The sequence below is a fragment of the Trachypithecus francoisi genome, unplaced genomic scaffold (genome assembly GCF_009764315.1).
Source record: "Trachypithecus francoisi isolate TF-2019V2 unplaced genomic scaffold, Tfra_2.0 Lachesis_group0, whole genome shotgun sequence".
In the NCBI taxonomy this organism is placed as follows: domain Eukaryota; kingdom Metazoa; phylum Chordata; class Mammalia; order Primates; family Cercopithecidae; genus Trachypithecus; species Trachypithecus francoisi.
This window is the reverse complement of record NW_022681453.1, coordinates 154,044,530-154,069,596: the sequence shown is the minus strand read 5'-3', so window position 1 is coordinate 154,069,596 and position 25,067 is coordinate 154,044,530. Positions and strand designations below refer to the sequence as shown.

Below are 25,067 nucleotides of genomic sequence, written 5' to 3'. Positions count from 1 at the left end.
CTCTGCTGGACTTTTGGTGGATGTCTTGCTTTAGGAAGTGGTCTCAGGAGAGCTGAGGAGCCAGCAGCAAAGGGTAGGGGGAGATGGCTATTCTCTTCTTCCAGGAAATGAAACCTTGACCTGCAGACCACCAGCTCTTCCAACTTCATTTTTCTCTACCTCAGATGACCATCCTGCCCACTATGTGCTATGTGACTTCAGATCAGCTGCTGAATCTCTCTGAACCTCAGAATCCATTCTCTGTAAAACTATCCCAAATGTGCATTTTAAAATGAGAGAATACATAGATGCCACCTGGCCTAGTGCTTAGTAGTATATAGCATATACATAATAAGGGGGTATCTCTCCCTGGCCTCATCCTTCTCACGACTCGCCTTAGGGCTGTTTGGCTCTTGTGTCCTAACATAAGCCCAGTTCCTCCTATATGCTTTGACTGCTGGGCCCTTTTTGCTGGCTACTGAGACCTCGCATGAGAGTTTTGTTGAGTTCTGGCAGGATGGGTAAGTGTCTGGGGGGCGGGGGGTGGAATTGAATTGCTGACACCAGGGTCCCAGTGACAGGCAGTGGGCGTGGGGTGAGAGTGGGGCTGTGAGGGACAGGACCCCAGATCTGAGGTGCAGAATGGTCCTAGGCAGGAAATTGAGGCCAAGGAACCCTCTGAGAGACCTGAAGGCCATTGCAATACTTCACTGGAGAAAACCTGAGATTCTAATTGTGTTGGAGGTGTGCAGGAAACCCTGAAGAAGGCAAAGCAGACTGTGGCTGGAGGCTGACAAGGCTGGGCACTGCCTGTGTAAGGTGCACAATGAAGATGGAGTGGAGAAACCTGGTCTGGGTGCTCTCCATGGTCCAGTGCGTGGTTGGCTCCTGCTTTCTCTCTGTGAGGCGGCACAGAGCAGGTCCAGAGTGAATGCTCAAAAAGCACTTGCAAGGAGAATGGCAAGAGAAGGGAGGAAGGAAGGGAGAGGAAACAGGTGATAGCAACTGAGTAAGAAGCTGAGTGTATGAGAGAAAGGGGAGGGAGCAGGGAGAGATGAAATAAAGAATATTACTATGTGTATCAGTAAGGATGCTTTCGCTGCAAGCAACAGAAGATTCAATAAAAACATGTATTTATCTTCTAGGACAGGCTGTCCAGAGCTTGGTGGTGATGCCATCAAAGTCCCCAGCATTCTCTTCCTGCCTTGGACTCTTAGCCTGTCTATTTGCTGTGCCCCAGGGAGTCAGGACTGTTGTAACAGCTCCAGATAATACATCGATGTTGCGGAGAAGAGGGGCAAAGGGGACCCAAGGAAGAGGCATGGCCAGCAAAACTTCCCCAGACTCCCCAGTGGACTTCTCTTTCTAACTCATGGTCAGAACTGCAGCTCGTCAACTCTCCCAGCTGCAAGGAAGGAGAGTTGTTAGTTTTTGCAGCCTCCACAGTGAGGCAGGCAAATAGGAAGGGTTGGAAACGAGCAGAAGGTGAGCTAGAGCAAGTTCCATAGAACCTGTTGGGTAAGCCTGGGTGCCTGAGGCATGGAAGTTTGAATTAACACAGTGAGGAAGGTCAGAAAGCAGGAGGGACTTTAGAGGGAAACTGATGAGCCTGAAATTTCAAGGTGTATCTGAATAGAAACAACAGTGGTGCTGAAAATGCAGCCTGGAGGTATGGCTGGACATAGAGACATGGGAGTGGCTGTTACAACCATGGATGATAGCAGCTTTAGGGGGAAGAGGACTGTCTTAGCCAAGGCAGCAGGAGGGAGCCAGGGGAAGTGTCAGCATCATGGAGGCCAAGGGAGGAGGGCCTGCTCAATGGATGGATAAGCCAAGGAGCAGCCACAGGGAGAGAGCCACCTTAGGGGAGCATCATCCACCAGGAAGGATGTGATGGGGCCACAGAACCTGTAGGAAAACAGGTCTCTTCAGGCAAACAGTTATTATGTACTTTCTGTATGCCAGGAATTAAACACAGAAACATGCCAGAGAGGCTTGTTGGGAATCCATGAATCTAATTGTGAGAGAAAGCCCAGAAGGGCCTACAGCTCTGGAGCCTCGGACTGGGGGTGAAGTCTGCAGGCTGTGCTGCCCTATCCCAGCCACATGTGGTGACAGCAGAGCTTGGCATTGAGAAAGGACCTAGCTACTTGTTCCAGCTCTTTGTTTTGACTCACAAGGATCCGGAGTTTGTCGCTGGGAGTGTGGGAATAGAAAGCAGTGCGTGGCGACAGGGACACATGTGGGTGATATGGAAATAAGGCTGTTTGGGTGCCAAATATTGAAATATCTCTTTTCTGAGGCTTTTGCAATCCAAATATATAAACTGCATATATGAACACACAATGCTACACGACAGAAAATCCAATGCTTAGATCTCAAGTTTTAATTTAAGAAAATCAAATTGCAAAAAACTAAAAATAATCAGAAACATAAATAGCAAAGCAGGCCTGTCATAATCACCAAACTAAAAACCAAAACTAAAAAAAAAAAAGTAAGATGCTGTAATGTACTAGTTGAATATATAAGCTGACTCTTCCAGATGTCACCAGCCAGCGTTAGAAGTGGGGGCAGCTTCCACCTCTCGAATGCCCACATCACTGTAGTTTAAGCCTTCTTTTAACTGACTGGTCAGAACTCAGCCCTGTGTCACATTTTCCTCACCAGGGAATCTGGACATTATACCAACTATGTCAGTCATCACTTGTTCCCTTTGTTCTGGCTTCTTTCTGAACAGAAAGCTACTTCCTTCTGACTACTATTGTATTCCTTGATGCCATTTTCCAATTCCGTAGCCAAGAGGACCACAGGTCTGCTGCTGACCTATTGGTCTGCCATTGTCAGGGGTGGAACTGAGACTAGGTCAGTGTTGCCCTTTGGGGATCTCCGGGTTAGAGAAGTAATGTTGAGAGCCTGTGATGGTAGGGAGGATGCAATTTTATTTTATTGTATTTATCTATTTATTTTTCAGACAGAGCCTCGCTCTGTCACCCAGGCTGGAGTGCAGTGGTGTTATCTTGCCTCACAGCAATCTCTACCTCCCGGATTCAAGTGTGCCTCAGACCCTCCAGTAGCTGGGATTACAGGCACGTGCTACCATGCCCGGCTAATTTTTATATTTTTAGTAGAGATGGAGTTTCACTATGCTGGCCAGGCTGGTCTCAAACTCCTGGCCTCAAATAATCCACCCACCTTGGCCTCCAAAAGTGTTAAGATTACAGGCATGGGCCACTGTACCCAGCCAGAATGCACTTTTAAATAGGGGGTTCAAGCTCAGTAAGGAGGGGATGTTGAACAAAGACAGAAGAAGATGAGCGAGTGGGCCAAGTAGGTGTGAGGGAAGGAGCGTCCCACAAACAGAACAGCAAGTATAAAGGTCCACAGTAGGGCCTGTGCCCAGTGTGTCTGAGGAACCGTAGGGAGACTCATATGGCTGGAGAAGAGTGAGGAATAGGGAGAGGAGCAGGAGATGGAGTCGGAGACAGGATGTGATGGCAGAGTGTGTGGGAGGATGGCAGTGACCATTCAGGGTTTTGTGGCCATGGTGAGAACTTTGGCTTTTTCTCTGAGATGGGAGTGATTGTAGGATTTTGAGTAAAGGAGGACTTTATCTGACTTAGATATGAAATGAGATCTTTGAATCCTCTGTGTCAAGAACTGTGAAAGTTCTGCTTATAAGCTGATAGCCTGCTGCAGTTTCACAGATGCTAGCAGAGACACGGGGCTCCTGGTCAGAAACAAAGGACTTTGTTACCACAACACAGCAGACAGCATGAGCCTCTTGTTCACATCCATCCCCCTTGCTCCATGAGTCCCATAGGGGCGATTTGGAGCAGCCCGGTGGGTCTGTGTCATAGCTAAGGAACTCCGATCTTAGGAAACCCCTACTCTTATAAGGGACTACTAGCAAATCTGCCCTAACTTTGCCCTGGAGTAAGTCAATATCTTTATTATCCCGCTCAGAAAGCAATCAGCTCTCTTTCCAGGAACAGCACACAGAGTATACACCTCCCTCCCTAGGCATTTGTGTCTAAACATCCTTGACAAGACGGTCCAGGAAAAATGCCATGGAGAACTGTCCCCCAACGCTATGATGATGACACAATAGGAGAAGGAGGGAAGTAGGAGGTTGTTGCTGTCACCTGAGGGAGAGATGACAGTGCTTGGATGAGGGTCACAGCAGTAGGGGTATTGCAAAACAAAAGCCAGAATCTGGGTATACACTGGAGGCTGGTCAACAGGATTTCCTGACAGATTGGATAAGGGATGTGAGAGAAGAAAAAAACAAGAAGGACTCCAAGGTTTGGGGCCTGAGAAACGAAGAATGGGATTTCTGTCAACCTAGTTGGAGGAATGTCATAGGAGGAACAGATTTGGGTGGAAAGATCAATAGTTCTGGACATGATGAGTTTGATTTCCCTGTTTATTTGAATGACTCAGAAGCAAGACTGTGGAAGCTGGGCATAGGGTGCGATGATCAGATCTGTCTGCCTAGAGCAGTTGCTATTGTGATTATGGTAATGACTGTTCTGGTCAGGGAGGAAAGGACTCCAGGAAAAAGCAGGCTGTCAGCCTCTGCTCCAACTTTCTGGCCACTTTCCCTCCTATGCCATTGTAATTGACTTTCTCTTTAAGTTTCCGAGTTGGTACCTACTCAGCAACATTGGCCAGTATCTGCCCTGGGTTAGGCTGTTCTGGGACACAAAGCTGAGAAAGTCGTGTCACTGCCCTGAAGAGTGCAGCCTCAGCCCACAGGGGCAGCTAGATAAGCAGTCTGTAGTCACTTTATAGGGGGACTTAGACTGTTATACAGGTGCAGAAATGGACAGGCCTCCCTAGACAGGGTAGTGGCGTGTGCAGAGGCATGGCTGTGGGTGGGTAGGACCTTTTAAGAGCTCCGGGAGCTGAAGCTTACTGCAGCAAAGGAGGTTGGCAGGGAATGAGGAGGGCTGAGACTGGCTTGGAATCCCTCAGTCCGCCAGGTCAAGTAATCTGGCGAACCAGTGATTTTCAAACTGTGACTTAAGACCTATGGAGTGGTTATACATTCAATTTAATAAGATGGAACTAAAATTTTAGAAAATATCAGACATGCTAGGATAGGAATAGAATAGAATAGGGATCGACCCTTGAATAACATGGGTTTGAACTGTGAGCATCCATCCATTCATATGAATTTTTTTTCAATGAATATATTAGAAAATTTTTTGAAGATTTGTGACAATTTGAAAAAACTCACAGGCTGGGCACGGTGGCTCACACCTGTAATCCCAGCACTTTGGGAGGCCGAGGCGGGCATCCCAAAGGAGATCGAGACCATCCTGGCCAACATGGTGAAACCCCGTCTCTACTAAAAATACAAAAATTAGCCGAGTGTGGTGGCATGTGCCTGTAGCCCCAGCTACCCAAGAGGCTGAGACAGGAGAATCACTTGAACCTCGGAGGCAGAGTTTGCAGTGAGCTGAGATCATAGTACTGTACTCCAGCCTGGCAACAGAGCGAGACTCTGAAAAAAAAAGAAAAAAAAAAAAAACTCACAGGTGAACCATGTAGCATGTGATGGATGCATAAAGTGTGTATATTAATCAACTGTTTATATTATCAGTAAGCTTCCAGTCAAAGCAGGCTATTAGTAGTTAAGTTTTAGGGGAGTCAAAAGTTATACACTGATTTTTAACGGTACAGGGATGTCAGTGTCCGTAACTCTTGAGTTGTTCTAGAATCAACTGTAGGCTGGAATAGAATATCAGGGAGTACCACATGCAGTTAGAGCGTTCTTTCATGAACGCTGTCTTTCAGTTACATGCCTGTGGTGTGTCCTAGTCCCATGTAGTTGTGTGGCTCGCTGTGGATCTTGTTAAATGTCTGGAAGTCCTATTAGTGTGCTCTCAGCTGATGACATATGTGCTGGCTTGACCTCTCAGGTCTGGAGATGGCTTGAGCCTGGGCAGGTAGTCTCCAGGCACAGCCTCCTGTTTAAGCTACTGTTCCACACAGAAGTTATTGTTTTCTATGCATGCTGTGATACAGGAAGGTTGGGAAATGCCGGTCAGAGGGGTGGCCACTGTAGGGTTTTGAAAGCAAGGAGAATGGGTTGAATAGACATAGCTACAGAGAGGAAAGCCTGAAAAAGGCTGGACCTGGATATAGGGTTGCTGAGATAACACCTGCCACTGACCTTCCGTGAGCATTGAGTATGTGGTTTCAACATTGGTCCCACCAGCCCCATGCAAAGTTCCTTGGGAGCCTGAGCTGAGCCGAGTGCCCCTCCATCTCCAGGCACATGTGTAGGGCTGTGCATACAGTGGAACACAACTAGGCTCAAGGCACTGTGTGCAATTGAGGTGGGCAGTGGGGCCCATCAGCCTTTGGATCCTTGGGTTGGAGTGACTCCTTTCCAAGATGAGGGGAGGGAGATGACATTCTAGAGGCAACAAAGTGGAAGGAGACCTGGAGTATGAGTTTCTTCATTTTAGAGCCTCCTGCACAAGCAAAAGCTGGCCACAAGCCTGATGCAGGCCTTTGCTTCTACCTACAAGTGTGTAGGCCAGTGTCCTGGGGTGGGGCCATGCTGGGTCCTGGGACCGGCTTTATTGTCTCATCCTGGAGTATTTATGAGCACTCAGCCTGTGCTAGAGATTGTTTTTCCTAAATAACTCTGACAGTGGAGGAAGATATCATCTTGGTGCCTCTGCAGGCCAGACCAGTACAGTCTATTTTTGTTTCTAAGGAAGGAAGGAATAGAGGGCTTTGTTCTTTTGAGTCTGAGAAATGGAACAAAAATTATAAGGTACAACTTCAGGGCACCCCTTTTCTCCACACTTTAAAAGAAAAATATCTTTCTATCCTTACGTCTCATTGTAGTGGCTGAGCGACTGGCTGTGGTCGCTGTGTTTATGTGTCTGGAAGATGCTTTTAATGTGACATTATGCTTCTTCATATTTACCTAATCGTCAGATGGAAACACACGTGCAGTTATAATGTGATGCTTCTTTAAAGGAGTCCTCAGGCCTGAGGGGAGGCATTTTGACACATCTCCAAGAGCAGCAATATTATAGCAGGCTCTGCTGATGGAAGTCCCACTTGGGCATGGCGGTTGGCTGTCATAAGAAACTTGTGCAGAAGCTAGGAAGGCATTGGATCTGAATAAGCCCAAGGCATGCCCTCTTCTAGGACTGCAGCCTGCTGCTTAGGGCAGGGTGTATAGTCCTGTCTCCCTTGAGGGTCTCTGTGGGTAGTGGACTCATTGTGGTTTGGTGGCTCTCTGAGGAGGAACATGGGAGGAAAAGGGCGGAAGAAAGTGGGCAGTCTGTGGGTTAGCTCAGTTTCGAGGCTGAGCTCCTGCTTACTGCAGTGTGACTTCCAGTGCCTCTGGTGTTCTTCATCTACAGAGTAAGACACAGTTTGTGTGTAAACAGCTGCATTTCCAAATCAGGGAGGGATCTTAGCGGCTGGTTCCCTTCATCATCCTCATTCATCTGTCCCAGGTCACTCCAGATAAGGAGATAAGCTAAGTAGACATTAAGTACTCATTGGTAAATATTGCATTGTAGGGGATGTTCAACTTACATGTTCTCTAATGTTACTCATATTTTAAATACTTACTGACTTGATTCATAGCACATCTTGCCTTCCCAGTTAATGGATTTTTACATGTGTATGGGACCTTGACTCTGGGCCTTTCTTCTCATTGTTTCAAGAGAGGCCCTAATCAGATGATCCTGGGAGTCTCCTCAGCTCTGAAGGTCTGGCTTCCTCTGCTTCAAGTCACTCAGAGGAGTCTGCACTGGTCATGCAGGAGGAAGATAAACCCTCCTTGCTCCTCAAAGCCCCAGTCCCATTATTATAAAAAAAGATGGTGTGATGGTTAATTTTATGTGTCCTCTAAGTGGGCCGAGGTGCTCACATATTGTGTCAAACATCATTTTGGATATTTTTGTGATGTGTCTTTTAGATGTTATTAACAGTTAAATCAGTAGACTTTGAGTAAAGCAGATTACCTTTCCTAATGTGGGTGGGCCTCATCTAATCACTTGAAGGCCTGAATAGAATCAAGACTGATGTCCTCTGAGTAAGAAGGATTCCTGCCAGCCAATGGCCCATGAACTTCAACTGCAACCTGGGCTCTTCCCTGGGTCACCATAATCACAGGAGCCTATTTCCTAAAATTAAATCTCTCTCTCCCTTTCTCTCTCACTGTTTTTCTCCACACGCATTTTACTGGTTGTGTTTCTCTGGAAAACCCAGACTAATACAGATGGCATAGTTGGGTATTTTTAAGAAATGTTTGTCAGACATATTTCCAGGCAAAGCTGATTTTGGCAGGAGTCACTGAAGAGTTTAAAGCAGAGAAGGACATGATTGGGTTTGCATTTTAGAAAGGTGCTCAGAGGGTCAGACTGTGGGTAGGGAGACTGGAGTGAGGGAACCAGTGTACTTATCTGGGTGGGATGTGGCACATTTGGTGGTGGCAGTGGGCATGGAAAGGAGAGGCCAGAGTGGAGAGATACTTAGGCAGAATAACCTAAAAGGAATCAGGATCCAGTTCATGAGAGTCACAGTGGATTCACTTTCTGGCTTGGGTACCCAGGGGTTGCTGGTGCCTGAGGGTGCAGACGAAGGCAGTAGGTCAGGGAAGGTGATGAATGTTCTGTGGGGCATGTCAAATTGGGTGGAACCTCTGGGACCTTCTGCAGGAGACGCCCAGGGAGCACAGATTTAGGAGATGGGAGCAACTAGTGTGATGGTGGTGAGGGCTGGTTGAAACCCTGGGGAGTGTGTGGAGCTCATCTGTGTTTCCACAGAGCTTATCTCCGAGGGGACAGCCATCAGGAGTGCCTTGCCTGGCATGTTCCCCTGCTGAGGTCTGTTACCCAGGAGCCTGCAGACACAAAGAGCAGGCTGGTAATGCTGAGAAGCGAACATTCCGTACCTGTCACCAGAACCCACCATGGGTGTTAAACACTATCTGGTGACTCTGTGAGAAGACCCTATGCTAAAGGGATGAAATGTGTTGCTTGTGCAAGGGGGATAGAGAGAGAGGGTTTTCCATGTATGTGTGTGTGTGCATGTGTGTGTACCCAGGTGGAACCCGCCTGCATGCACACATATGCATTTATGAACACTGGAATCTCTAAACCTACCATAATGCATCTCATCTTAGCTTCCTACCTCTCTCTTTCTACCCCTGCAACAGCCATGTTATCCCCACTAACAGATGAGGAGAGTGAGGGAGGCCTGTCTGTAGACAAGCTCAGTGTGCTGCTAAGGAGGCAGGCAGCAGTTCTGTCCCCATGCCTTTCCATTGTGCCATGTCCTGGGATGGCAAATGCAAGGCCAGACAGGCTCAGGGCTCTCTGGTCTGACCACTAATAGCATCTCCTCCTCCCGCTAGGCTGACCAGCCTCCAAGGCAGTACTCTGACACCAGGGTTATAAATGCATCTGTCTGGGTGCATTATCTAAATTGTTATGTATCACCCTGGGTAATGGCAAAAGTAAAAACCGCTGTTAGCTCAGTGAATAAATCCTTGGTGCTGATCAATCATTGCACGACATAGACTCTTTTAATAGGCACAATTTACACAGAGGCTTGGCAGACTTCTTCGTCTTCTAATTGCAGATGGAAAATGGATGCCGATCTCTGCTGTGCCGTAAAAATGTAAACTATAAATGACTCAAATGCTTGTGTGCTCCCTTCTCCACCCAGCACTCATTTTAACCTCATATTTAGATAGAAATCAAAGAAAAAAACTACTCTCTTGTGAGATAATAACTTTTACGATATGGGGCTTGAAGCTCCTCCCAACTGACTCTCCAAATGCTTCCTGGAGCCATGGTTTCCCCAGGTCTCTGTCCATGGGGGAATCATCACTGCTAGCTGCATAGACCATCCCCATCCTCCTAAGTGCCGTGATGTTATTACACATTCTTAAGTACTCTGAGTTACTGCCCCTTGTGCTCATTAATGTTTCTGTGGGCTGAAGGGATGTGGAGCTTCAAGAGGGGCTTAACTCCAGCACAGAGCCCTGGGAGAAATGGATTCTAATGGCAGTTATGTGACAGTGATGGGCTGAAAGCTGAGCAGGGCTGTCAACATAGTCAACCGAATGGCGTGGTTACCGGCAGCATTGCAGTGTGCCAGGTATACGTCATCCTAAGCTTAGCTCCCAGAGACCAGCAAGCCCTGTCCTGTTAGAAACTTCCCCTGTCAGAGTTAGAACCACCGATGTGTACCTGATATTCTATGGTCTGGGTGGGTGTGTGTGTTTATGAATGTGTCTCCATATGCTGGGGTTGGTTTGTAATTTATGCTCCAGGAACACCAAGGAAGTCCATGTGACTACTCTGGGATGATGTGGGGAGCATCTGGAAGTGCTCTCTTCTCAGGTCTAGAATTTTTACTCACCCACATGCCACTGCACCTGATATTCTACCCATAAGAGATCCATTTCTTTGGGGTTTAAGGCAAAAATACCCCATTAAAACCCAGATGACAAGGTTACCCTGTAAGGTATTCTCCATCGTTAATACATTGGTTCACACAACAATGAAGCCACTGAATGTTAACAATGAGATGATGCCATCCAACCACTTACTTTAGAGGTAAGAAGGACAAAGGCCAGAGTGGGTATATGACTTGCCGAGTCAGGCGGCAGACAGAACTGGGACCTGGGCACAAGTCTTCTGACAGGAAGTCACCTGGAAAGATGCTGAAGGCCAGGCCGTTTTGATGAAAAAAACCAAAACCAAAACCAAAACCAAAACCAAAAAACAACAACGGAAGCTTATGCTAGGAACTCTGGGTCCTCCAGGGTGGAAGACTCACTGGGCAGCAGTGGGAATGGGGAGTGGCCTTGGCCGGGGGCAGCCTGGGTGCCCCAGGGGGCTCTGGAGGAGATGAGAGAAGCACAGAGGTGCTGGGGGCCTCAGCTGCTCTCTCCATGGTCCCTCCCTTTCCTGTGACTCTAGCTGGAGCCTGGCAGCTGGCTGGGATGAGGAGGGAAGAAGTACAGGCCACAGAGGGCCTGAGCCATCCCTCCGTACAGATGAGAGTCACTGAGAGAGAACACTCCTGTCATGAGGCAGGTGCTGGGACAAGTTCACATGTGATGTGCAAGTAAGGGTTTGCAGAAGAGCAATGAGCCTGGGTCTGGAGACGGAGACAAGCTGCCCAGGAGAGGGGTCCACTGAACCAAGGAATAGGGAGAGCTGCGTGTGAGAGGCCCAGACAGCACAAATGCTATGAGGCTGAACCAGGCCAGAAGACTCGGCGCTGCAGGAGGGACGGCTGCACAATGAGCCGGCAAGGGCTGTTTGGTAAGGCTCCAGCCAGCCCTGCTGGAGGCAATGGGGAGGGCCAGGCAGAAGAGCAACCTCATTTCACCCATGGTGCTGCTATGTGGAGAATGGGATGGAGGTGGGGGTGGCAGGCAAGTGTTACATAACAGTGATAGACCCCCCTGCGCAAGAAGAAAGCTGCTGGTGTGACTTGTAGAATCTTAGGTAGTTTTATCCTTAATTCCTGCTTGGTGCCATGAAAGCTAGGGCATGAGCCTCTCCAGACAGGCCCAGAATCAGATGCTCTGAACAGGATATATGGAAAGGAGCAGATCCCCTGAGTCCCTGTGTGAGCCCCTCCCAGGGGTAATGTCCTCAAGGTCCCACCACTGCATCTCTAATATAGCAAAGGTGCTGACTGGGGGAAGAAAGTGAGGCAAAATTAGGGAGAAAGGGCTTCAACATTCCTCTGCTCTTCTTTGGGAGCTGTGTGTTTTGGGAGCCCCTTACCTTCCTGGCCTCACTGGTTATCCTACCTCAGCTCCTGGACACTGCCACTCCCCCAAAACCAGTGGGTTCGTTTCACTGATCTCACCCCCAGGGGAAGGGTAACCAGGCCCAGGACAGTGAGAGGAGAGGTTGTCTTGCAGGTGGAAGTCGCCTTCAGGGCAGGAGGCCAGGTAGAGAGTGGCTGCTGCTGCATCCTGCCCTGTGACGCTGGAGGCATAGATAGGGGAGGCTGAGATGAGGAGCAAGCAAACTTCACAAAAACAGCTTAACTCCCACCACGATGCGCACCTGGAAACCTTGTGAGGCTTGTTATGTTTCTGCCTAAGTTATGGCCAAAACAGGGAGTCGGGGTGGAGTAGACAGAGGAGAACTTGCTCAACAGTTCAGAGTGTGGAGGACTGACAGGCACACACACTGAGAGCAGATGGGAACCTCCGAAACACAGGAATGCACTTTCCTTGAGTTTGGCCCTGGACTGACCCTTGTTGCTCTGAGCCTGGTTCCCCATTTGTAAAACAAGAAAGCAAACTCCACTCAATGATCCTCCAAGGGTGGAGCTGCTCTGTGTCCCCAGCACACTGGGGCACCTCTACTGCCCCAGGAGGTGCTCAAGCTGAGCACCAGCCCCCTTTGTGTTGGCTGCAGGCCCAGGGGAGCTCCGAGCAGACTCCTTGTTTACCGAGAGGCTCTCCCTAGACATCGTGCCTCACATTTTCACCTCCCCGCTCCGCTCACTCAGGCGCTGCTGCTTCTTGGCAGGAGTCTGCCTCTCAGGAAAAGTGCCCGGGCTGGAAGCACTAAGCCTGGGTGTGTCCTCCGTCTGGCACCAGGCTACAGGGCCAAACCACTGCAGGCCTCACTGCCTCCCTCTGCCCTGTCTCACATTAGCAGGGAAGGCTCTGTGGGGGGACTACAGTTGCTTCTAAGCAGTCAACAAGGAGGTTAAAGTCTCAGCCTCTGAAACCAAACTGCTTGGATTTGAACCCCGGCTCTGCTAATCGCATGACATAGTCAATCTGGGTCTCAGTTATCTCTTCTGCAAAATGGGGGTGGATAATGTTACCAACTTTATAGAATGGTGAGGACTCAATGCAAGAGTGTATGTAAAGCCCTTACCACGCTTCCTGAGGCATCTTTAGCCCTGATTAAATGCCAGCTGCTTCATGGTTATGACTAAAAAGATGTTATGAATCTGAGTATGGAGGTGGGAGTGTTCCGCAGTGTGGGTGTCCCGTGGCATGGGTGCCCACCTTCTGCCTTTTCTTGTGTCTGTTCCTCACACTTGTGGGCAGCCTGGGAAGTGTGCTGCCTTCCCCAGGGAGCCCTGGACTGAGCCACAGGCAGGACCCACGTCAGCTGCATGGCTGTTTTTTTGTTTTTGTTTTTGTTTCCCCAAAGAAGCAAGGTTTTATTTTCCCTGGAGAGCACTAAGGGTGTTAAATGGGCTTTCTGCAGCCCCCTAGGTAGTCTCGGCCTGGCCTTGGTGTCAGCTAGTCACAAGCAATATCCTGCAGCTCAGGCTGCAGACAGGAGCTGGGTACTCCTGCACCACATGCAGCTGGCTCTGACTGGCAGCTGGTTGTCAGAACAGGACTGTTAGTGTTGAGTCTCATGGTGGTTTGACTGATGGAGAACTCAGGAGAACTTAGGACTTAGGTGAAGGCCCAAATCTTGGCTTATAGCCTCGAGACAGTCAGACCTTTCCAACCTCTGTCTTGTCGTTTATAAAATGGAGTGATAATCCTTGTGTTGTAGGATTGTTTTGAGACTCAGGTTACTGCAGATAAAGTACATGGCACATATTTTATGCTCAATAAATGGTAGTTGTGGCTGCTTTTGTTAAATGAATGTGTACAATGCCAGGGATTTGACTTTTTAGTGATAAATCTTAATAGTTATGTACAAAGGTATTTGAACTGGACCAAGAATTTTGAGTTGGAAGAAACCATAGTCAACTCCTTCCGTTTTGCAGATGAGAAATTAAGCCCCATGGAGGGTTGGTAACTTGCCTAGGGTCTCCCTGGCCAGGAACCTTGCTGTTTTTCAAATCCTTTCCCTTCAGCTCCCTATTTTTTGTTTGTAAATGAGAACTTTGAAAGTGACCCCAGCTTTGTTACCCAAGCAATTTTGTTTCTGTTTACTCTCTTGGATACATTAGAAATGTGCTCAGAAAAGTTTTATTCCTGGGTGTGCTGACCCAAACTAAAGATGTGTACATGTAGTGGCAGGCCTTAAAAATACCCACAGAAATGATGGAAGTTCAGAAAACTGATTCACTTTGTTCCAGGTGCGGCTTTGCAGGAGCAGAGGTCTGGGGGCACTGGGCTCAGATCCTGACTCTGCTGCTTGTCCAGCCTTGTGACCTTTCACAAGTTGCTCATCCTGCCTGAGCCTCAGCTTTCCATCTGGAGAGAGGAAATCAAACAAAAATTAGGCCAACCATATGAGGTTTTCGTTGTTGTTATTGTGGAGGTTATTTCAAATCTCCCCCTGCCTCCCAACCAATGCTCTTGTTGATGGGGTTGACAGATGATGAGGAGGAAGTTAAAATGCTCTTCACGAGCAAAGCAGGAAGAAGAGGAGAGAGAGATGAGACAGCTGCAGCCAAAGAGTTGTCCAAAGAAGATTTAAAAGAAGATTTCAGCATGACATATGATGCAGTCCTCTCCAAAATCTTCAGTGATATCTGTCTTGCTGAGTGTACTGCTCTACTGCATGAGGTTGGATTTGCTTTATGGGATGAGGATAGACTTGAGTCCTGTTTCAAGATGAGCATGTGATAGAGACAGAAGCAGCTCACTGGGGCCATATAATGAAGTGATGTGGGCACTGGGCTGGGTGATAGTGGGAACTGAGCAAGTACCGCGTATGTGGATCAAGGGCTCTGTGGTTGCTGCTGCTGATAAGAAGGTGATCCCTTATTCCCTTCCCTCCTGACAGCCCAGTCCCTTCTAGTTCCTGGAGATGGGAGTGATGGGGAGCATTGGCAGGTCCATCTGCTCTCCAGGAACTCTCCTGGAGATTAAACTCCTAACCCCACTTTCAGCGTATTGATGAGTTCTGTTTGATGAATTCAAGCCTCTGCACTTTAGTATTCTTGACATGAGGATATATGGCTATGGAAAACATTGGAGTTGGGGACTATTAAAGTGTTTTCTGAAGTCAGGCCATGGACTGTAGATTTATAGGGAAAGATTTTGTTAGGGGGAAAGTGCCGAGAGCATAAAAGCCAACCATACCCGATATCTTTCCCAGACAGAAATGATATTTCAGTAAGTAAAATAAATAGTATATGGAAGTGCTTGCACATACATCACCAAGCCCTTTCTGTGCTGTGTGGGGTGTGTATGTGCTAAATGTGTCCCAAGGCTCAGGAAGCAGGAAAAACCTAAATGGACAAAAAAGTTTGCCTTCACATAAATGGCCATCTTTTCTCTGCTTCCTCTGTCTGTCATGAAATGCTTTGGAGTTTGAGAAACTGGATTGCTACCTGTTTCTTATTGGATTGATCACAGGGATGGGAGGAGGAGGGGCTGGAGTCTACTTTTCAGAGTTTCCCACCCCTCAGGGATCTTGGCCTCAGATGGCAAGGTAACCCTCCAGGCTGGATGGATGACTGAGTGTGATCTCTTCTCTGTCTTTTCATGGTCAGGAATGTCTTAGTCAAAGAACTGGCCCCTCATTTTACAAACAGGTTAAAGAGGCCCATAGAAGGGAGGTGAGACCCCCTACTTCCTATATCAGGGAACCCCCTTCCCATCTCAGAGGACTCCCCGGTCAGATTGACACTGCTGTTCCTGAGGTGGTCACTTTTCCTCCTGACTGGATCACAGGTCCCTGAACCAAGGTGGGAGAGTGACTGCAGAAACTCTGGCATGCAGCCTCCTGGTCATAGCCTTATCCCATGGAATGGAGCTCTGGGAATTATCGCCAATGGGAGCGTAGATTAGATTTGGGGCTGGTGGTGAGATTTCTCTTTAAGCTGTCAATTTCAATAGAACTTTGAAAGACATTTGACCATATCAGCCCTTCTTCTGAAATTGTCAGCCCAGGGCATTCATCAGAGCCAAACTGATCTGGCAGGCCAAGTGGAGGGGCAGGAGAAATGGCTTTGCTTTAGATACTGTAGTGGGTTGGATTGAGTCTTCCTCAAATGCATGTCCACCCAGAACCTCAGAATATAGCCTTGTTTGGAAAGAGAACGTTTGCAGATGCAAGTAGTTAAGATGAAGTCATACTAGATTAAGGTGCATCCAAAATTCAATAACTGGTGTTTTTATAAGAAGAGACGGCACACACAGACACAAGGGAGAGGACTGTGTGAAGGTGGAGGAAGCCCCAAACCAATGAATGCCAAGCGCTACCAGAAGCTGGAAGGGTCATTCCTTGGAACCTTCAGAGGGATCATAGCCTTGCTGACGTTTTGATTTTAGACTTTTGGCCTCCACAGCCATTGGAGAATACATTTCTGTTGTTTCAAGCCTCCCAGTTTGTGGTAATTTGTTACCGCAGCCCATGAAAACTAATATAGACTCCACGATTTTAATTCCCCATCCTCCATCAGTGTGAAGGCATCATACTGAGAACTAGAGTTCGTCTGCTGTCTGCTCATGAGTTAGCTTTGTGACCTTTTAAGCCTTCAGACCCCAGTGTCATCCACAGTAAAGGAAGCCGCCACAGCTGGTGCTTCTACTAACGAAACCCTGGGCTATAAAAATTTTGTTTCCGCAAAGATCTTTTAACCAAGAGGGGACAAAAGAGAAGGGATAGAGCAGGTAGCAGCTCACCCAGTGGTTGAGAGCAGAAGCCGTGGCATCACACCTGATTGGGAATACTGGTTTGCCACTGACTGACTTGGTAACATTGAGGCCACTTACTTGCCCTCTACAAGCTGTGGCTTCTTCGTGTGTAAAGTGAAGCAGTCCTATCACCTTCCCATCCATGCTGTGCAGAAGGTAACGATGTATTCAGGAAGCTGGGGTTGTGCTTGGGTCAGAGCAGGTCAGGGAAAGGGTAGTTGCTGTTGTTCAGGAGGACTTTCCATATCCATGGGCTCTGCTGTCAACCAGGATGATGATCTCTAGGATTTCCTGGATCCCTAGCACGTTGGGGGAATAGCAGCAACCTGGAGGGAAGTTCGTGTTTCTTAGGTAGAAGCTTGTCCTGGTCTCAAGGTTGTGCTATCCATTCCCAGCAAGCAGCAGGCATGCACAGGAGAAGAGGGGCACTCAGACACTCAGCCAGGCCCCAGAGCACTAGCTACTTCTCTTATCATTGTGCTGAATCCTTTTGCACATGAGAGAAGTTTTCTGTCCCTTTACGGATACTCCCAAACCCCAGGGCACCTCCCTTATGGTTCAGTGTGAACTCTTGACACCAGGGACTCTGGATGGAGGGTGAGGGATGCTGTGAGAGGAAAGGAAGGGCTCCCATGTTAGGATACAGATACTCACCATATTTCATCCCAAGATTATCTTACATTTCAAATACAAAGATCAGAAAAGGAATTTTGGGCAGAGAATGCATGTGACTACAAGTGTGGGTGAGAGAATTGCAAGAATGGGCTGAGTGCCAGCCACAACAAATGAATGGGCAACTGCCTATGGAGCACGAACTGTGGGGTGAGAATCCCTGACTCCAAGGCCGTAAGTGGTCCCTGAATGTCTTCTGTTAGTGTATTGTCCAGGTTCCCTTAATATAGAGCAGACAATATTGGGAGAAATAGGCAAGGATTGGTATTCTGTTAACACATAGGTCAGAAGGACAGGGCCAGGGAAAGCCAGACTGATGTGTGAACGCTTTACTTTGACTGAAAATGGACCCTCTGGTCCCACACCTCCACTGTTGGTGCCATAGTGTTGCTAAGCAGAAGACCCATTGTGTGGTAGAAAAAGGCTGGATGACACCTGCAAAGTGAATGGTGAAGGTTTCGTGTTTCATTTGGAGGCAACACTGCCTAGCGTGGAGTAGGTTATGCACAACACTGAGGCCTTCGTCTTGTCATTGCACAATGGGTTTGGTGGGAGCACTTCCACATTCATGCTAATGTGCCATCTTAAAATTGAGTCTACTTCCTTTTTTTTCTTGCCTCCTCCAAAAACTATCAAATGATCCAGAACATTCTCATTCTGAGAATCTGATACATCTAAGTTTCTCTTAGGTTGTCTGGAGTGAAAGTGTGGGTTGGCTTGAATAAATGGAGGTTTTATGAAAAGAAATGAATTCCGTTCTTTGCCAATTCTTTTCCTACATTTTTACATCTTAAGGATAGCAAAAATAATGAGTTTTGTGACTAAAAGTGTAGTATACATATGGTATGTATATGTTCTTAAATTAATTTTTAAATTTAGATCTGTAAAGGAGGCTGGGGGAAAATAGAACAGCTGATATGGATGTCTGCCCAATGCCTGCAAGACCTGGGTCCCACATGCTGATTTTTAATGTTATTGTTTGAGATTTGAAGTCATTTCTTATAAAACCATAATGTAGCCTTCAGAGCAATCTTCCCCAAACAGTTTGACTCAATGAATTAAGGACTTCACAGGGGGTGTGTGGTTGGGGAATATCTGTATATAAGAAATGCACAGAAACCAAATACATAGAGATGAGAAATGCTTATGCAGCAGGTGTCTAAAATTTTGTAAATTTTAAATTAAATTTTTCCCAATATTTTAAAGTTTGAGGTATTTTCACCTCTTGTGTTGGGAGCATTATCTTCCCCTGAGATCCCTCTAGGATTAATTATTATTTTCACTCTCCAACTGCTGATACTTCTGTATCACTTGGTTCATCAAACACTGAGATCTCCAAAGACCCAAATTGGAGGCAACCGAATTTCAAAGTTGCCAGAATGCAGAAGACGCCCCATAGAGACCCCAGAGTCTTACTTCAGAGCAGGTAAAGCTATTTTCAAGAGGTCATGGTTTCAGCTGATTCTCTTAGCATGTCATCTTGGTCCTTTGCTTTTGTTCAGTGATAAAGCACATTGCCAACTACTGCATTTGGCAGCACCAAGACTTGTCAGGAGCTGTGTGCTGGTAAGAGCAACAGACTCAGGGGACAGCAACAGGACCGCAGAGAAGAAATTACTGTTTCCTATCTGGAGGGCTTGCAATGTACCAGGTGCTGTCCTGGGGACTTCACATATTCAACGTGACAACATCCTTTGCAATCCGGTTGACAGACAAATGATATTTTTCCCCTTATGAACATGGATGTGAAAAGTTGGGTAGCTTCCCCAATGTTATACCTCTGATGTGAGGTAGAATACACTTCCCAGGATGGCTGACCTCAAAGCTCCTGCTTTTTCTTCTTTCCTGGATCCTGATTCTGATCAGCTGTGTCATTGGAAGGCTAAGAAGTAGACAGAAGGAGAGTGGGTAGGGGTGGGGGTGGTTCACTCCCGCAGCCTCCATTTCCCCTTTTTAAAAATTAGTCCAGGAGGTCTATTCTAGGCCACTCACTAGGCAGGTGGTAGACTTAGAGAACACTGGGTGGGAAGAGACTGTGGAGAATTTGACATTCCCTGCTTTTTACCACTGAGGAAATAGCATCAGGGTGGGGAGGACAGAGGGCTACTCAGGTACCCTGACTCTCAGTTCTCTTTCACACCCCTCTGTGGTCCCTTATCAAGAAAAATAGTTCCATTACTTCATCGGAGATAATTTAGCTGAAATCAAAACTCCTTCATATAGTTTTGGAATTGTTAGTTAAAAAACGCATGCCCAACACATTTTCACTAAGTACCCGAAATGGCCAATAAATTGCAGCTTCCGCCTTGACTTCCCTTCAGTGGGACGCATTATTAAAATCAGAGAAATGGTGTAATGACTCTGTGGCATAAATTAGACTGAGGGAAAGATGCACCCCAGATGAATGGGCACGTTTCCTTCCCTTTTTCTGTGTCAGCCCTTCTGTTGGGGAGGTGTGTTTACTTTGACACTGCCTCTTCTTGCTTTTATTCCTCTTGGGAAATCTTGACAAAGCCATGGCGAAAGGCTAGGATGTCCTTCTGCTAAAGACATCAACATACACTTTGAATTTTTCTTAAAGGCTTTAAATAAATCCAATTAGAAAACTGGCAGCAGTTTTCCTAGGAAGGTGGTGTAGGGTCATGCTTTGCTTCTCTTTGGTTATGTTATAAATCAAACTAGACTTCACATGCAGTATGTGGAGGGAAGACATCCTTGGACTATGGAGAGCATTGTTTGGTCATTTTTAGTTCTTTGTTAGTGACGCACAGCATGAAATTCTGAATTAGTTGGGAGAAAATAATCACTACATTCCTGGGATCATTGCGGCATTGGCTGCCTAACCCCTGGTAGCCACTTGGAAGTGTACCAGGGAGCCATCCTCCACTATCTGAAACTCTTGTCTTCCAAATTTAGGAGATTAATAGGTTTGGATAAATGTTTTGAAATAGGGCTGGTATCCTTTGCTAGCCAAATTCTCACTGCTTTGCTATCCAACTTTCAGGAACTAAATAGGTTCAGATAATTAGGTATCCTTCTGTATTTTGGATATGCATCCAAGTTCTCTCCTTTCAACTGTATTAGTTTGAATATGGAGGGATATTTGTAGTTTCCTGATTCCAGGTATTTCCTGACAACAAGGATAGTATATGTGAGTTTCAATTTGATGCAATGGAGAAGACACAGACTCAGAAGCTGTTTGTTAGAGCTGGATCCCCAGCTGCTATAAATAGATGGGGTTATGCTATCCAAAGTCTTTAAGTAATCTGTCAAAGTCATATGGTTATTAAGAGGCAAAGCTGGATTCAAAGCAGGCAGTCTGGCTCCACTGTCCTTCAGCCATTGCACAATTGATGGTGTGTTCTTGGGGAAGTCATTTGTCTTTCTGGACCTCAGGACCCTTCTGTAAAATGAAGAGGTTAGACTCCAGGGTTTCCAAACTGCTCACTAGTCCTAATACTCTGTAGCGATGGGATCACTGTTACATGTGCTCTATACCCAGAACAAGCACAAGTAGAGGTGGGAAGGACCCTTGACCTCCTTCCCCTACACACCAAAGGAAAGTGCTGCCTGTGAACTTATTGCATATACTTGTCATGAAAGTTATAACTGTGCAAAATGAACAGACTTACTGAGGAGAAAAGACTCATACATTTACTCACAATGAAAAATTAGTTAAAAATGTATTTCACATGTAGCCTTTTTTTTGCATCTGCTTAAAATGTATTCTTACTCTTCTACTTTCTCTTTGCTCCCACCGAGTCTAAGATCAAGGGCTAACAAGTACTCTTTTTTTTTTGAGACAGAGTCTCACTCTTGTTGCCCAGGCTGGAGTGCAGTGGCATGATCTTGGCTCACTGCAACCTCTGCCTTCCGGGTTCAAGTGTGATTCTCCTGCCTCAGCCTCCTGAGTAGCTGGGATTACAGGTGCCTGGCACCACGTCCGGCTAAGTTTCGTATTTTTAGTAGAGATGGGGTTTTGCCATGTTGGCCAGGCTGGTCTCGAACTCCTGACCTCAGGTGATCTGCCCACCTCGGGCTCCCAAAGTGCTCAGATTACGGGCATGTACCACCACACCCAGCCACAAGTACATTTTTCTGGGTAGTCCAAAGCTGGTACAGGGTTGCAGAGGTATGTGCATGCCTTCCTGCCATATGGGCATCAGGCGTGGGGTAGGATCTCCAGTGGCTCCCAGCGCTGCGGCCACTGTTGGTTAGCCATCTGTGTGACCTTGGGCAAATTCCTTGGTCTCATATCTCTCAAGTTCTCCAATTACAAAATGGCAATTGAGGATAACAAAATGCTGCTCTGGGTTTGTCTGTGAGAAAAGAGTTGGTCTGTAAGCCAACTGAAAAGTGCTATAGATGTGGGAGAGGCAGACTGACCCTTAGGGTAGAGCAAGGACATTAGAGTAAGACAGTACCCATTGAGTCTGACTATACTTATGGACAGCCAGAAAGCCAACATGAACCCCTTCCCCTTTCTGAGCTTACTTATTTCTGTGGTTTACTTATTTTTAAAACTGGTATAATGATACTCGCTTCATAGAGTTGTTGCAATATTTAAAAAGAAATAGGAGGACTGGCACGTAGTAGATAACACATAAAAACTATAGTGTGCTCTGAGACATCTTAAGAGAACAGTAATGCTGCACAGACTTTCTGTGTAGATGGAGGGGGACTAGTAGGATGGCAGGATCAACCTGCCTCATTAGGGATCCAGGCAGGAATTAGTAACTGTGCCCCCCAAACACAATAGCTTCACAGTGATAGTCAAATAATTTTTATTGAGTGTCTTCCTTGTGGTAGGTGCTGGCTTTGGATAAGAAAGAGCCTTCCTCTTCTGCTATACCTTGCTTTGAGTGCCAGGCTTTTTTTTTTTTTTTCATTCCAATGGTATATTTAGCCAGATGTCCCCCTGCCAGAGTCCATTAGCACATATTAAGTGTGTGTGCAAAATACCTGATAATTGAACTTAAGAGCAGAGAAATGAACACGGACACCACTATCATTCTGTACCTTCACTACTTCATTCTGCACTAATCCCATAAATGAAACAGGCAGCCATTAGCTTAGTAACCAAATTAATAGACTGAAAAAAGAAGAGAGACAGAATATTCTTCAGGGTTCCTGTCTCTCAGGGAGGATAGGAAACATCTGAAATTGTGTTTTATGTACATGCAAAATTATCTTTTTTCTGTGCAGGTAGGCATAGGTGGGTGAAATTACGCATTTTTATGGGGAGAGGGTCTATATCACCTTTCATATCCTTAAAAGGATGACGATCTAAGGATTGTAGCCCACTAATCTACTGAGTTGTTATTTCTTTTTAGACAGGAGGAGGTTGAAATAATTAGCTTTACCTTAATATGCAGGAGAGAAAATATCTCATTAGCCTTTAACAGCTTGAAAGGGTACAAACTTTCAAGACTGCACCAATGTACATTTTCAATTAATGTTGAGTAAATTTGCATTTTGTAAATGTGATCAAATGTGTATGACTCTATATTAAAAATATTTCTATGCTCTGGTGGAAAGCACAAAGCCAGTGCATGGGGTTAACACTGACAATCCTGAGTCAACTCTCTATTTGTTTTAGAGATAGCTCTGCAGTGCATAGAAATTAATAAGTAATTTTCTTGGTGACAGCCTGAGGCAACTGAATGAATGCTTAAATCAAAGTCATATGCAGCATGGAAAAGAGCAAATGATTTTCAAAGAGGGAGTCTATGGTAGTGGAGGAGGGAGTAGTGCTATGGGGAAGCATCTAATGGGAATTCTCATATTTTAGTCATTAACCTAGAGCTGGGATGTCATCATTTTGTCAGAAAGAGGGAATAAAAATCCCAGAGGCCACAAGAGTCTTGAATGCCAAATTGGAATCGAAGTTTAAAATGGGGCTTGTCCTCCCCATAGAGGTACCCTGTGTTCTTTTCTTGGGAATAATCCCCACCTGCCATTAAGCATTCCACATGGACAGCACACTTGCAAATGCTGGGCCTGGCCTTACATGGCTTGCAGGCTTAAGGGAGCCCACCCTGCCTTCCTCTCTTTTGCCAGAGCATCTCCTTCAGCTGGAACTCCAGCCTCTGAAGCTCTGGGAGAGTGAGAAGCAGGGAGGGCAGGGAGGAGAAATTATTTGAAGTTTGGTATCTGTTGATAGCAATCAACTCTTTTCCTCCAACCTGCTCACTCTGTGGTGTGAGATACAGACTGTAAGTCAAATAGACCTAGATACAAATGCAAATTTCTCATCCATAAAGTGGGGCTAGTAATGACTACCTCACAAGGTGGCTGAAAGGCGTACTACTTATGCAAACCCCAGATTAATAAGTAATTTTCTTGGTGACAGCCTGAGGCAACTAAATGAATGCTTAAACCAAAGTCATATGCAGGAGGTACACAAGAAAAGTTAGGATCTAAGCATTGTTATCCTTGTGTGGGCAAGAAGCAGTCTATCCACACACAAATCTTTTCTTGGGCTTTGGAGTTCCATTCTTGATGGCTCTCGTATGCCCCTAGTGGATCTTATAGAAATTCCTGGGAACCTACCTTTACCTGGTTTGGGGATTATTGACACACTAAGGACATTGTTTTCTGCCTAATTATACATATTGGAGCTTTTTTGAAGTAAACATTTACCTTTTGGAGTTTTAAATCCTGGCAAGTCAGATTTCCATCCTAATGACCATTAGCCAATAAACTTTTATGGACTCTCATCTGTGGGAATTCTGATCAGTCCCAAGACCAAAAGAGGGCTTGGAGATCCCAGTGGTACCTTGTCAAGGGAATCACTAAGTAAGTAGGAATGGTCTCTGGATGGGAATGTCATAGTGCAGTAAGCTTTCTGTAAAGCATATAGGGCAGTAGGAAGTGGATGACTGCAGTAGCCTGCCTGTGATTTTCCTTCACATCCTGTCCCTTTGCAGCCCCTTTTCTACATAGCAGCCAATGTGAGCACAGAAGGCAAAAGAGCATCAGGGACTGTTGGAGGGTGAACTGTAGAGTCAGTTGGAATCCAAGTTCTAAATCTTACTAGCTGTGATTACTTGTGTATATGTTATTTAACTTCCTTCTGCCTCCATCATTCCATGTAGGTTAATAATAGTACTTGCCTCATAGGGTTGTTTTGTGGATTGAGGGAACCTATGTAAGCCCCAGAATGGTACTTGATTCGCAGAAGCTTGTTGATATTAGCAATTATTATTATTTTGCCAGTCATTTGTTTAAGCTGCTTCATTGACTGAAGACCAAAAGTTTTAGTATGGCTGTTAAGTCCCTGCAAGACCTGCCCTCTGCCTGCCTCTCCAGCTTCATCCTGAGCTCCTTGCCTGTGGTCTTGTTGTATTGTTTTCTTTTTGTCCTTGGAAAGTGCTACCTTTGGAGCTCTTTTCTCCTTGTCCATTTTCTTCCCAACTCACCTCCCCAGTTGCTTGGGTAACATATGCCACTTCTCAGCTTGGACTCCAGCAGGGAGCCAGGGCTCCCTGTCATGAGCTCACAAAGTAGCCTCTTCTTTCTCTTCGTGGCATTTATCACCACTTGTAATTACATATTCTGTCTTTATCTGATTAGAATCTGTCTCTTCCAGTAATCTATGAGCTCTGCAGGGGCAGGGGCAGCATTCATTTGCTTGCCCTTTTTTCCTGGTGCCTGGCCTAGCATTCAGCACCATCTGTAAGCTAGATAGTATGTGAGGAGTGAGTGGTTGAGCAGTTACTTTCTGAAGCACTAACAATCACATACATTCTATTTACGTTCTGTACCATTTTTTAGAACTGTTTCCATGTCATTAACTAAAACAATTATAGTCCAGGCCCAAATCCAT

General features: G+C 46.3%; 1 protein-coding gene and 1 long non-coding RNA gene across 2 annotated transcripts in view; both read left to right on the top strand.

The window, feature by feature from the left end:
* LOC117084114 overlaps window positions 1–2,436 on the top strand; it is a 56,325-nt gene extending 53,889 nt beyond the window's left edge. The window contains exon 3 of the long non-coding RNA XR_004437323.1: window positions 1,125–2,436. This is a non-coding gene — a long non-coding RNA (uncharacterized LOC117084114). The remainder of the gene's footprint in view (window positions 1–1,124) is intronic.
* Window positions 1–25,067, top strand: part of CLSTN2 (calsyntenin 2) — a 625,554-nt gene that overhangs the window by 77,132 nt on the left and 523,355 nt on the right. The window lies entirely within an intron of this gene.